The sequence below is a fragment of the Oncorhynchus kisutch genome, linkage group LG17 (assembly GCF_002021735.2).
Source record: "Oncorhynchus kisutch isolate 150728-3 linkage group LG17, Okis_V2, whole genome shotgun sequence".
Taxonomy (NCBI): domain Eukaryota; kingdom Metazoa; phylum Chordata; class Actinopteri; order Salmoniformes; family Salmonidae; genus Oncorhynchus; species Oncorhynchus kisutch.
Window position 1 is genome coordinate 36659398 of NC_034190.2, and position 13519 is coordinate 36672916.

The window sequence follows — 13519 nt, forward strand, 5'->3', positions numbered from 1 at the left end:
TCCTTAGCTTATTGATGAGCTTCTGAGGGCACTATGGTGTTGAACACTGAGCTGGAGTCAATATCATTCTCACATAGGTGCCCTTCCAGATGGGAAAGGGCAGTGTGGAGTGCAATGGAGATTGCGTTATCTGTGGATCTGTTGGGGCGGTATTCAAATCAAATCAAATCAAATTCAAATTGGAGTGGGTCTAGGGTTTCTGGGATGATGGTGTTGGATGTGAGCCATGACCAGCCTTTCAAGGCACTTCATGGCTAAAGACGTGAGTTCTACGGTCTGTAGTCGTTTAGGCAGGTTACCTTAGTGTTCTCGGGCACAGGGACTATGGTGGTCTGCTTAAAACATGTTGGTATTACAGACTCAGACAGGGAGAGGTTGAAAATGTCAGTGAAGACATTTGCCAGCTGGTCAGCGAATGCTCGCAGTACATGTCCTGGTAATCCGTCTGGCCCTGCGGCTTTGTGAATGTTCACCTGTTTAAATATCTTAATCACATCGGCTGCGGAGAGCATGATCACATCTTCCAGAACAGCTGGTGCTCTCATGCGTGTTTCAGTGTTATTTGCCTTGAAGCGAGAATATAAGTAGTTTAGCTCGTCTGGTAGGCTTGTGTCACTGGGCAGCTCTCGGCTGTGTTTCCCCTTGTAGTCTGTAATGGTTTGCAAGCCCTGCCACATCCGACGAGCGTCAGAGCCGGTGTAGTATGATCCAATCTTAGTCTTGTATTGACACTTTGCCTGTTTGATGGTTCGTCAGAGGGCATAGCGAGATTTCTTATAAGCTTCGGGGTTAGAGTCCCGCTCCATGAAAGCGGCAGCTTTAGCCTTTAACTCAGTGCGGATGCTGCCTGTAATCCATGGCTTCTGGTTGGGGTACGTACGTACGGTCACTGTGTGGACGATGTCATCGATGCACTTATTGACGAAGCCAATGACTGATGTGGTGTACTCCACAATGCCATCGGACGATGCCCGGAACATATTCCAGTCTGTGCTAGCAAAACAGTCCTGTATCTTAGCATCTGCTTCATCTGACCACTGTTTTTATTGATTTAGTCACTGGTGCTTCCTGCTTAAATATTTGCTTGTAAGTAGGAATCAGGAGGATAGAATTGTGGTCAGATTTGCCAAATGGAGAGCGAAAGAGAGCTTTGTATGCGTCTATGTGCGTGGAGTATAGGTGGTCCAGAGTTATTTTTCCTCTGCTTGAACATTTAACATGCTGATAGAAATTTGGTAAAACGGATTTAAGTTTCCCTGCATGAAAGTCCCAGGATACTAGGAGTGCCGCCTCTGGGTGAGCATTTTCTTGTTTGCTCATGGCGGAAAACAGCTCATTCAATGCTGTCTTAGTGCCAGCCTCTGACTGTGGTGGTATGTAAAGCAGCTCCAAAGAATACAGATGAAACTATCTCGGTAGGAAGTGTGGTCTACAGTTTATTATGAGAAACTCTACCTCAGGCAAGCAATAGCTCGAGACTTCCTTGATATCGCGCACCAGCTGTTGTTTACAAAAATACATAGACTGCAGTCCCTTGTCTTACCAGACACTGATTCTACCCTGCCGCTACATCGTATAACCAGCCAGCTGTATGTTGATGTTGTCGCTGTTCAGTCACGACTCCATGAAGCACAAGATGTTACAGTTTTGAATGTCCCGTTGGTAGTTTAAACTTCTGCATAACTCGTTGATTTTATTGTCCAAAGTTTGCACGATTGCTAGCAGGGAGTGGGGTTTTATTCGATCGCCTGCAAATTCTCCGCCTCCTCTTCACGCAGATCGGGGTATGTTCCCGAGGAAGCAGCGTATCCTTCGCGTCGGGCTCGTCAGAGTCGTGAAAGGAAAAAGATGATTCTGCTAGTTTGTGGTGAATAATCGCAGTCCTGATGTCTAGAAGATATTTTTGGTCATAAGAGACGGTAGCAGCAACATTATGTACAAAATAAGTTACAAAAATAAGTTACAAACAACACAAATAAGCGAACAAAAAAAACGCAATCGGGTGGGGGCACGTAAAACATCTGCCATCTTCTCCGGCACCCATGGCAGTATACCACTGCTATCAATCATGTGAAAAGGATGTGGTTGTATTGGAAGAAATATGCAACATGTTGTTGCACAATATGTTTTCTGGGGGAGTGGTTAGGCAGCAAATGGGTGAAGACGGAGCCACTCAAAGACACTTTTCACGTCTTCTGGCTGACCAAGTAGGCAGAGGGGTCTCAAGGTTGACAGCTCTCTGATGCATGACAGTGAAACAGGATTTCCGTTGGCGTTCCGTACAGCGAGGACAACACTTCTATACACTCAGTTCTGTTCTGGTGTTTTTTTTTAGAGACAGCCCCGCTGATGGACTTGTCAGCAGCCACCTGTGTCTGTGTTTGTGTGTGGATGAGTGGGAGTCGAGTTCTGTTGTTTACCACATTCTGTTCTGACCCTCTCTCTCCCATGCAGCATTCAATCAACTACGATATTCAGTTGAAACCCTTAGCTAATGGATTATTTCAGTCCAAGGGGTAAGGTTTCTTGACTAAGCACAGTCAATTGTCAGATACTGTATTTTCACAATATACATAGAGATTACTTTGCTCTGGATAATAGACACTTTAATTTACATACAGCTAGCTGCATTTGAAAGCAGTGCAACAGTTTTGTAGTTCTAAATCCTATATCAGTATATTCGTCTACTGAGACCCATCTACTGCAGTGAAGCCAGGAGAGACAGATGTGTGTCAGATGATCCAAAGCACAGATAAGGTCTATAATCACCTCCCTGTAAGGACATTAAGAAGATATTGTCACAGCGCCAAGATGATCATAGTTGACACTGCAGAGATAGTGTGGAGTGGCATGGAGTGTAGAAAGATAAAGGGTGCCAAGGTGCGCATTCATCCACATTCATCCTCCGCTCTTTAGTTTATACAGTGTATTCAGAGAATGTACAGGAAAGTTAACACACACTTATGCATAGGCTATAATCATGTCCTATTGAATAGTCTACTCACAAAGACCAGTCCATGTAGCCGACTGTCATTTCTATGGACCTGTCATCCAGACTCAGAATCAAGAGGCTCCCAATATACTTTCCTCATCCTTTTTCAATTGCTAATTGTACTGCATACATGTACAGAACCATACTTACTCAGTTACTATCTGATAGTGTAGTTTACAATATACTGCCTGAGTGGACAAAACATTAGGAATACCTGCTCTTTCCATGACGTAGACTGAACAGAATCCAGGTGAAAGCTATGATCCTTTAGTGATGTCACTTATTAAATCCACTTCAAATCAGTGTAGATGAAGGTTAAAGAAGACAGGTTAAAGAAGGATTTTTAAGACATAAGACAAACTATTTAAAGTGCCGTTGAACAGGATACGGTAGTAGGTGCCAGGCACACCGTTTTGAGTGTGTCAAGAACTACAACGCTGCTTTATTTTTCATGCTCAACAGTTTGCCGTGTGAATCAAGAATGGTCCCCACCACCCAAAATACATCCAGCCAACTTGACACAACTAGGGGAACCATTGGAGTCAACATGGAGTCAGCATACCTCTGGAACGCTTTCGACACCTTTGGAGTCCATGCCCAGACAAATTGAGACTGTTTTGCGGGCAAATGGGGGTGAAACTCAATATTAGGAAGGTGTTCCTAAGGATTTGTACACTCAGTGTATAACTAGTGAAAAGAAAGCAGTCTGTCTTCAATGAGAGTATATGAAGGTCCACGCTCAAAGTCTGCTGTTCAATGGACGACAGTAACCCTGTCTCTTGTCTCCACTCTCCTAATGAATTGGTTTTACCCTGTTTGGGAGCAAATTACCCTTCCCTCCCTTCCTAATTTTTCAATTTGCTATGTCATTTAAATTTAATTGAGGATCGCATTGGGCCATATTAGTCCCACAAATAGGATGATATACTTTATTGAAGTGCAGCTTAATAAAGAGGAACTCGTAACCCAAACATCAATTGTGGCCCTTGGAGGGAGACTAGGGCTCTCTGGTAGATTGGGGGTATTGTATAAGAGGCTCTAATTATTTATTGGAGGGCAATCCTGGTTGCGGCTCCACTACCTAGTCCCACAATTAGGATGATATACTTTATTGAAGTGCAGCTTCATAAAGAGGCCCTCGTAAACAAAACCTCACGTGTGGCCCTTGGATGAGACTAGGGCTCTCTGGTAGATTGGGGGTATCGTATAAGAGGCTCTAATTATTTATTGGAGGGCAATCCTGGTTGCTGTTCCACATATATTATATGGACAATCTTGTTTCAATGTGTTGTAATGAGAAAAAAAGAGAGTGTTGTGTCACTCTGCTAGTGTTTGCAACTCATATTCTTTAACCAAATAGGAAAAGCTTGTTTTCACCTGCCGAGACCTGGGCCTGCATAGGAATGTAAAGGTATTAGTGTTTTTAAACATCAGAGCACCTTGCAGGAAGGTGGCTTTTCTTTTTGTTTGGGGAAGTGGAACTTTCTTCCCTTTGAAAACAGCAGCAGGCATGGCAATAAACGTATTCTGCTGTGTGCATAAAGACAAACCCTGCCCCGATATTCAAGCATATGAGGCCACATTCAAAAGCTTTAAAAGTTGGCAAAAAGATGTGTAAAATACAGTTGGCTAACAAAGTCTGTTAAACTTTCGTTTTCGTTGTCTGCTTTTTCCTTTGGATACCTGAGCTAGCTATATACACTCAGCACGATAGAACTTCACAAATCACTGTGAAATCACCAAAGCCTTAACCTCCTGTCTCTGGGTGGAGTGGCTGGTTATTTGCAGGGCTGATTTCAAATGACTTTTTGGCAGCAGATCTTCCCTTCAGCCTGTCGGCAGGATTCCTTAGGGACAGAGGGGCCACACATCAAAACGCCATTAGGCCCCCGCCAGACGAGCGTGTGCCCAGACTGTCAAATTTGGGCAGAGCCACAGCCACCCTACCACCCTCTACCATCTCCGTGTGTCTTTTGCCCTTTTCGTCACCCCAACTCAACCGTTAGATGCAAAACTACACAACATGAAAAGGAAATGTTTCTTTCCTTGTCTTACAAAACACCTTGGTAGACCAAACAATTAAACACCACCTGGGCCGTGACCCTATCCCCAGGTGAACTGAGTGAGAGACACAGTGGTGTTAGACGGGGAGTCTGTGAATAAATCGATTAGGGAGCCTTTGACGGATGGTGTTTGTAGGGGCGCACGACACACCAGATAATTAATTTGGCTAGGCGGAAAAGCCGTGCCAGGACCATTCGTCTCGGCACAAATTTTGGCAATTTCCCGGGTCAAGGGGCTCAATTAAGGAGTGTTCCCAACAGTTTGGGGGGAATAAGGTGTGTTGAGGAATACGCAGCGCTAACGTATCAGATGTATGCATTAATGATGAAAGATTTAAGGAAAGATAGAGGTAAATAAAGGAATAGCTGAAGGTGTATAAGCTCTGATCACACCAGGTAGATTGCACATGGAGGTAAAGTCATTTTCTATATAGTACACTCATGTTAAACGAAACAACATCATTTAGCTAGTCGATACCTTGCTCTCCTACATGTGCAACAGTGCCAATAGCTGAGTTGCATCCTGCATTTCTGAATCCCCTGTCTGATGAGTTCCACCCCATCGTAATCCCCACCCTCTGATTCAGTGTCTCTCTAGATGATTTATGTGGCAGGGTCACTGTGTGACCTCTAAACCCGCCCCATCCATACAGCACCTGTCACCAAACCCAGCCATGTGTGCAAAATGGCAACTTTTCATCCTCCCTAAAAAAAATCTATGCAGTGGGAAAGTAGGAATGTGATAAGTAAAACAGGTGTGCGCTCTGAATTTGCTAACGAGGGAGCTGAACTGCACGCGCCACTGACCACAACATCTGTCACGCAGCTGAATTAGATTCTACCCCTGGAACACAGTTTGCAGAGTGAGAGGAGATGATGGGAAGCTTCGATTGGATACAAATTAAATGGGGGGGGGAAACAGAACCCCTGGTACGCAGAGTGTAGGGGGCTGGTGACATTATAAGGGGGCACATGGGGGGGGTGCAGACCCATACCTGTCAGAGACCAGGATGGTACCGCTTCTGACCCCTATACCCTCCCCTAAGAGATGCAAATGAGCTCATCAGCCTTAACGAGGCCTAATCGGAGGTGTTTGCGTGTCCCTGAAGGTCAGCGGGCAGTTTACAGAGCCAGCACTGGGACAGCTTGCCACTTCCTGTTGGCTAGGGTTGATAAGACTTTCAACAGTCATGGGTGAGGACTGTTCATAATTGTATTGGAAACCAGGGCAGTCTGGCTGACAGCAAAGGTTGCACAGTCAAGGATTGAGGATCCATATAGCTATTCCGTTGCAACATACCCACCTACTGGCTATAGAGGATAAGTGCATCCTAGAAAAATAATGGAAGCCACCTTACCCACAGAAGAAGTTCCATTAAAAAAGGAAATAACGTTGGCGTTAAAAACGTGCGAAATTGGCAGAACAATGGAATAAATACAATTTGATTTAAAACATATTGATACAAAAGTTCGGCATTGTAACAAAGTTGGTGTTTACGAGAAAAATAGTTTGTAGGTTTCATTTGTTTTACGAATATATTTCTAAAGAGTCGCCAACACAGTACAGTAGTTTGTCAAACACCACCTGTATTCCCAGCGCAAGTTACTCTCTTTCCTCATCCTCACGCCACTCTGTAAATGTCCCTCCCTTCCCTCATTCATACTTCCTCTTGCCGAACCTCCTCAATTTCTGCTAATCTCCCCCGCTACTTTTTTCTCTCACCTTTCTCTAGCTCGGTGGTCACCAACCGGTCGATCTTCAAGACATTCCTAGTTGATCATCGAAATAAAGGCTTGCGCTTCTTTTACTGTTTATTTGTGTTACGATGTTGAGAATTGATGCACATGATTCAGAAGCCCTGCGCACCGGTTGGCATTTAATTTGTCTGAAAAGACAAACTCCGCTCTCCGGCGGACCCGGAGATCTGTGGCTGAATAGTGTGCATATTGCGCTGGCCAATCCGATAGATCAAATCACCGGGCCTACGTTTTCGACGACCCCAGCCATACTAAAGTTTGATACTACAGAACGTGATATTTCATAAGTTTTAAAACCATTCCGAGAGAGACTGTCAAATAATACAGCAAAGAGCTGCTGTTTTTATGAATTAGTTCATGTCTACGTTTATTCAGCACCGCCAACACTGTTTTAATTGAACACTATTACAAAACATAAAAACGCCAGTCTCCCTACTGGAGGATTCTGCAATTTCGGGCATTTGGACTCTGAAAACTGTCAGAAAATCATCATGTCATTAAACATCAATTTTGGTTGAAAATTAAATCATACAATTGATGTATAACACGTGTACATTCATTGATTAATTGAATATTAAGTGATTTAAGGTTTTCCTAATAATAATTAAACCCGACCCCTGAATCTATAAACTTGCATTTGTGACTTCTGAAAACATTTATGTATCATGAAAAATAAGATATTTCCACCCTACCTTTTTATGATAACAACCATATGATTTCCCTATCTAAAACAAATCAATCAATGTAAATTATACATAGTATACTCATTTACTTCAAATATGGGTGTGGTGGTAATGACATCTATGTCAAATATATATACACACACATTGGTAATGACATCTATGTAATATATATATATATATACACACACACACACACACACACACACACACACACACACACACACACACACACACACACACATTGCTAAAAAAAATAAAGGGAACACTAAAATAACACATCCTAGATCTGAATGAATGAAATATTCTTATTAAATACTTTTTCCTTTAAATAGTTGAATGTGCTGACAACAAAATCACACAAAAATGATCAATGGAAATCAAATGTATCAACCCGTGGAGGTCTGGATTTGGAGTCACACTCAAAATTAAAGTGGAAAACCACACTACAGGCTGATCCAACTTTGATGTAATGTCCTTAAAACAAGTAAAAATGAAGCTCAGTAGTGTGTGTGGCCTCCACGTGCCTGTATGACCTCCCTACAACGCCTGGGCATGCTCCTGATGAGGTAGCGGATGGTCTCCTGAGGGATCTCCTCCCAGACCTGGACTAAAGCATCCGCCAACTCCTGGACAGTCTGTGGTGCAATGTGGCGTTGGTGGATGGAGCGAGACATGATGTCCCAGATTTGCTCAATTGGGTTCAGGTCTGGGGAACGGGCGGGACAGTCCATAGCATCAATGCCTTCTTCTTGCAGGAACTGCTGACACACTTCAGTCACATGAGGTCTAGCATTGTCTTGCATTAGGAGGAACCCAGGGCCAACCACACCAGCATATGGTCTCACAAGGGGTCTGAGGATCTCATCTCGGTACCTAATGGCAGTCAGGCTACCTCTGGCGAGCACATGGAGGGCTGTGTGGCCCCCCAAAGAAATGACACCCCACACCATGACTGACCCACCGCCAAACCGGTCATGCTGGAGGATGTTGCAGGCAGCAGAACATTCTCCACAGCATCTCCAGACTCTATCACGTGCTCAGTGTGCACCTGCTTTCATCTGTGAAGAGCACAGGGCGCCAGTGGCGAATTTGCCAATCTTGCTGTTCTCTGGCAAATGCCAAACGTCCTGCACGGTGTTGGGCTGTAAGCACAACCCGCACCTGTGGACATCGGGCCCTCATACCACCCTCATGGAGTCTGTTTCTGACCATTTGAGCAGACACATGCACATTTGTGGCCTGCTGGAGGTAATTTTGCACAAAGGCGGACCTGCTGCTGGGTTGTTGCCCTCCTACGGCCTCCTCCACGTCTCCTGATGTACTGGCCTGTCTCCTGGTAGCGCCTCCATGCTCTGGACACTACGCTGACAGACACAGCAAACCTTCTTGCCAGAGCTCGTATTGATGTACCATCCTGGATGAGCTGCACTACCTGAGCCACTTGTGTGGGTTGTAGACTCCATCTCATGCTACCACTAGAGTGAAAGCACCGCCAGCATTCAAAAGTGACCAAAACATCAGCCAGGAAGCATAGGAACTTAGAAGTGGTCTGTGGTCACCACCTGCAGAACCACTCCTTTATCGGGGGTGTCTTGCTAATTGCCTATAATTTCCACCTGTTGTCTATTCCATTTGCACAACAGCATGTGCAATTTATTGTCAATCAGTGTTGCTTCCTATGTGGACAGTTTGATTTCACAGAAGTGTGATTGACTTGGAGTTACATTGTGTTGTTTAAGTGTTCCCTTTATTTTTTTGAGCAGTGTATATTATGAAAACTATATTTTATTGCAAACATTTTAAACAACACCCACTGTTAAACATTTAATTAATATAAGACAAAGTAAGATTCCAAAAGTAGCTGATGGGCAGAGCTTAAGGAAGTAGGCCTGTGTTTTTGAGAGATGGGCCCAGATAGCAGAGGGGTCATAGAAGAGCTCATTGAGCAAAGTGAAACTGTATAATTTGTGGTATATCCAACACGGGTGTGGAGGGTCACCTGCTTGTGAGAATCATCAAAGTGAACTGCCTGGATTTCACTGCTGTATTTGCACAGGTAGTTCTCTGCAAAGTCAATATGCACTCTGATCTCCTCCTTCCGCAGATTCTCTTTTAATTCTATGTTTGGAGTATTGGTGTCAAATGTTGTATAGGTGTTTCCCCAACTTGTCACGTTCTGACCTTTATTTCCTTTGTTCTGTATTTATTTAGTATGGTCAGGGCGTGAGTTGGGTGGGTAGTCTATGATTGTTTTTCTAGGTTTTGGGTATTTCTATGTTTCGGCCTAGTATGGTTCTCAATCAGAGGCAGGTGTCATTAGTTGTCTCTGATTGAGAATCATACTTAGGTAGCCTGGGTTTCACTGTGTGTTTGTGGGTGATTGTTCCTGTCTCTGTGTTTGCACCAGATAGGACTGTTTAGGTTTTCGCACATTTATTGTTTTGTTAGTTATTTCATGTCTAGTTCCTTTATTAAAGAACATGAATAACCACCACGCTGCATTTTGGTCTGCTTCTCCTTCACCACAGGAAAACCCTTACACAACTTCTCTTTCAATACCTTGGACAAGTCCTCCAGTAGAATCTGCAGTGTGCCACACCTTTTCTTTTACTGTCATATGTACAGTGAACGTCTACATGTGTTCCTCTTTGTTTTTCTTCTCTCTCTCTCTCTCTCTTCAGCTTTGTTTTTCCACTCAAACCACCATGTCTGCTCACCAGCATCAAAGTCAGATGTTTAAGCTTTTTTGCTTGGCAAAGAGAGAACTCTCTGTACATGCACACAAAGACTCAATAAGGTTCTCAATGTTCTCAGCTCATCACTTCGTGCTACTGTAGTTTTCTGTCATGAACTGGAGGTTCCCGTGGGTTTGCCGAGGCATGTGTCCCTATCCTGGACTGTTGTCTCGACAACCCAAAAAGGACGTATTTGCAGAATTCATAGTAGGACGTTTGGATCTCTGAATATTCCCTCTTAAACTTCTGATAAAGGTTCTGAATTGTGCCGTTCAAGAAGCGCTTCTGCTTTTTCTTCTTGTTCCCCGTTAGTGTGTCCTTTTCCCCTGCTGTTGCTCTACTGTTGAAATCATGTTCGCATAATCTAGTGATTTTCTCTTCTGTGGCTGTGCTAATTCTGTTATGCTGTTTTTTCCTGTAGCATTGAATACTTGTTTGGCCTGTTTTCATTTAACCTCATTGCTTTTGCTGATAATCCAAATTCTCAGTTTGTGGCTTTGGGGTTTGACCGGGCCATACTTTCTCAGGATGTTGCGTCTGAGCAATTTTTGAAGCCACTTGTTTGTCCTTGGCACTGCATATGTTTTCATACTTTTGTTTTAACTCTGCAATGAAGGCATTTTGAAACAATAAAATCCTCAAGTTCTTCGGGGGTTCCCTTCATTTTCTGTTTTGTCTTTGGGGAATCTTCTCTCCGTTTTCAGTCAATCATACCTTTTTTTTTGTATTTCTCAGCTTTCCGTAAAACATCAAGTTTGACATTTGTCATGCAAAGATCTCTGTATGTTTTTGAGCGACCTCTTCCAACCTTTTTCCTTCCAGCAAGTATTCAACTTTATTCAACTTCTCATTCCTGTTGCAGATGATGAGGAAGGGGTATGAGGGCATGTATCAGGGGCAGGTAAGTTAGGAGCAGGTATGTTGGCATGTATCAGGGGCAGGTAAGTTAGGAGCAGGTATGTTGGCATGTATCAGGGGCAGGTAAGTTAGGAGCAGATATGTTGGCATGTATCAGGGGCAGGTAAGTTAGGAGCAGGTATGTTGGCATGTATCAGGGGCAGGTAAGTTAGGAGCAGGTATGTTGGCCTGTATCAGGGGCAGGTAAGTTAGGAGCAGATATGTTGGCATGTATCAGGGGCAGGTAAGTTAGGAGCAGGTATGTTGGCATGTATCAGGGGCAGGTAAGTTAGGAGCAGGTATGTTGGCCTGTATCAAGGGCAGGTAAGTTAGGAGCAGGTATGTTGGCATGTATCAGGGGCAGGTAAGTTAGGAGCAGGTATGTTGGCATGTATCAGGGGCAGGTAAGTTAGGAGCAGGTATGTTGGCCTCATGTTCTGGCTGCAAGTCATCTGGTGACTGAGGTGGTGTGTTTCCTGATAGGTTGGTCTCATGTTCTGGCTGCAAGTCATCTGGTGACTGAGGTGGTGTGTTTCCTGATGGGTTGGTCTCATGTTCTGGCTGCAAGTCATCTGGTGACTGAGGTGGTGTGTTTCCTGATGGGTTGGTCTCATGTTCTGGCTGCAAGTCATCTGGTGACTGAGGTGGTGTGTTTCCTGATAGGTTGGTCTCATGTTCTGGCTGCAAGTCATCTGGTGACTGAGGTGGTGTGTTTCCTGATAGGTTGGTCTCATGTTCTGGCTGCAAGTCATCTGGTGACTGAGGTGGTGTGTTTCCTGATAGGTTTGTCTCCATTGCAACTGTTCTCTTTAAAGTCTGTCTTCTATTCCGTTGGTTGCATTTTCATTGCCATCTCTTGCTTCTTTGTTCTCACTTTGTAAGCTCAGAGATAGATTTCACTTCTCCATTCTCTTTTTTGTTCCTGGAATTGTATAGGTTCATTTTTTATTTTGTTTTTACAGTATGTCTGTGACCTCTGTGCTGTTTACAAAGGTAAATACTACTTAGTTTCCAACTTGTGCACACATTGGAACATTTTATAGATTAAATGCATTTAAAACATGATTAAATCAGCCTAAAGTAAAAAACTAATTACAGAATGAATTTGTCATTTCCACCACATTCTGTCATTTATTTCCACCACAGTTAAGTTTGATGGAAATTACTGATGGAAATGAGGCTTCTAGTTTTTGGAGAAAAATTACAGGCTGTTCAGAATGCTTTGGCTAGTATTACAACTAGCGTATAGTTTACACCAAATACATAAAATGTACACATTCTAACAAAATTCTACCACAATTTAAAGAAATGATAGCCTGTTTGGAAATGACTGACATATTTTTCTTCAACTTTTGGACATCACATCTGGAACAACTGTTTGCTGCAGCCATGTGCTTCAGTGTCACCATAAGTTTCCATGGTAACCACATTAACATTCTCTTGAAAAAACGTTCTTACAGTTTTTTCCGACTGCTAAACGACAGTGGACACAACTGGAGGTGCATGTGCAAAACTCTAACTACAGTCTGCACAGCAGCAGTTCATGTGGACCAAACTCTAGTTTGTTTTTCATTGCTTGAACACAGTTTTCAAAACTCTACACACTTATCCCATGACTTTAACCACAACCTGCACAACACTGTGGATTTACAGCACTTTGTTCAAATGCTAACACACTGCTGTCAAAACTGTGAACCACACTTTCAAAACGGAATAGATTTCAGCCTTGTGCCTTTCAAACACTGCTGATTGCAATTTTAGCTGAAAGGCTAAGCAGGTGTCTTGTTTTAGACTTGTTAGTGAACACACACACATATTACAGTAAATATAGGTAGAGCTCAGAAAGACTCATTTTGGAAATGGAACAAGGAAGATGGGTTCGTGGAGGGAGAAGGGTGGCAGGGAGAGGGCGGATGCGTGGAGGAAGACAAAGAAGACAAAGAGCTGTTATTTCAGATGAAATAAGGGCTACACTTATAGACCATGTCGTGAACCATGGTCTCTCATTGAGAGAGGCAGGGTTGAGGGTGCAACCCAATCTGCAAAGATCCACAGTGGCATCTGTAATGCGAATTTTCCATCATGCAAACAGGTGAGAGTTACATCCTTACAGTAAATGAAAACATTACAGGAATCTATTTTGTATTGCAATTATAGAATATTTACACAGATATATATTACAGTAAGTTTGACTGTAAAATATATTTTTACAACAGGACCCAAAGGCTGCCCCCCAACAGGGGGAAGAGGAAAAATATTTTCAGATGCGCAGGAAAATGCTATTGTTGACATGGTTGTTGTCAACAATGCAATAAAACTGCAGGAGATTCAAGATAGAGTGCTGGCTGATAATGATATATTTGAAAATGTTAATTCTGTCAGCACAACAAC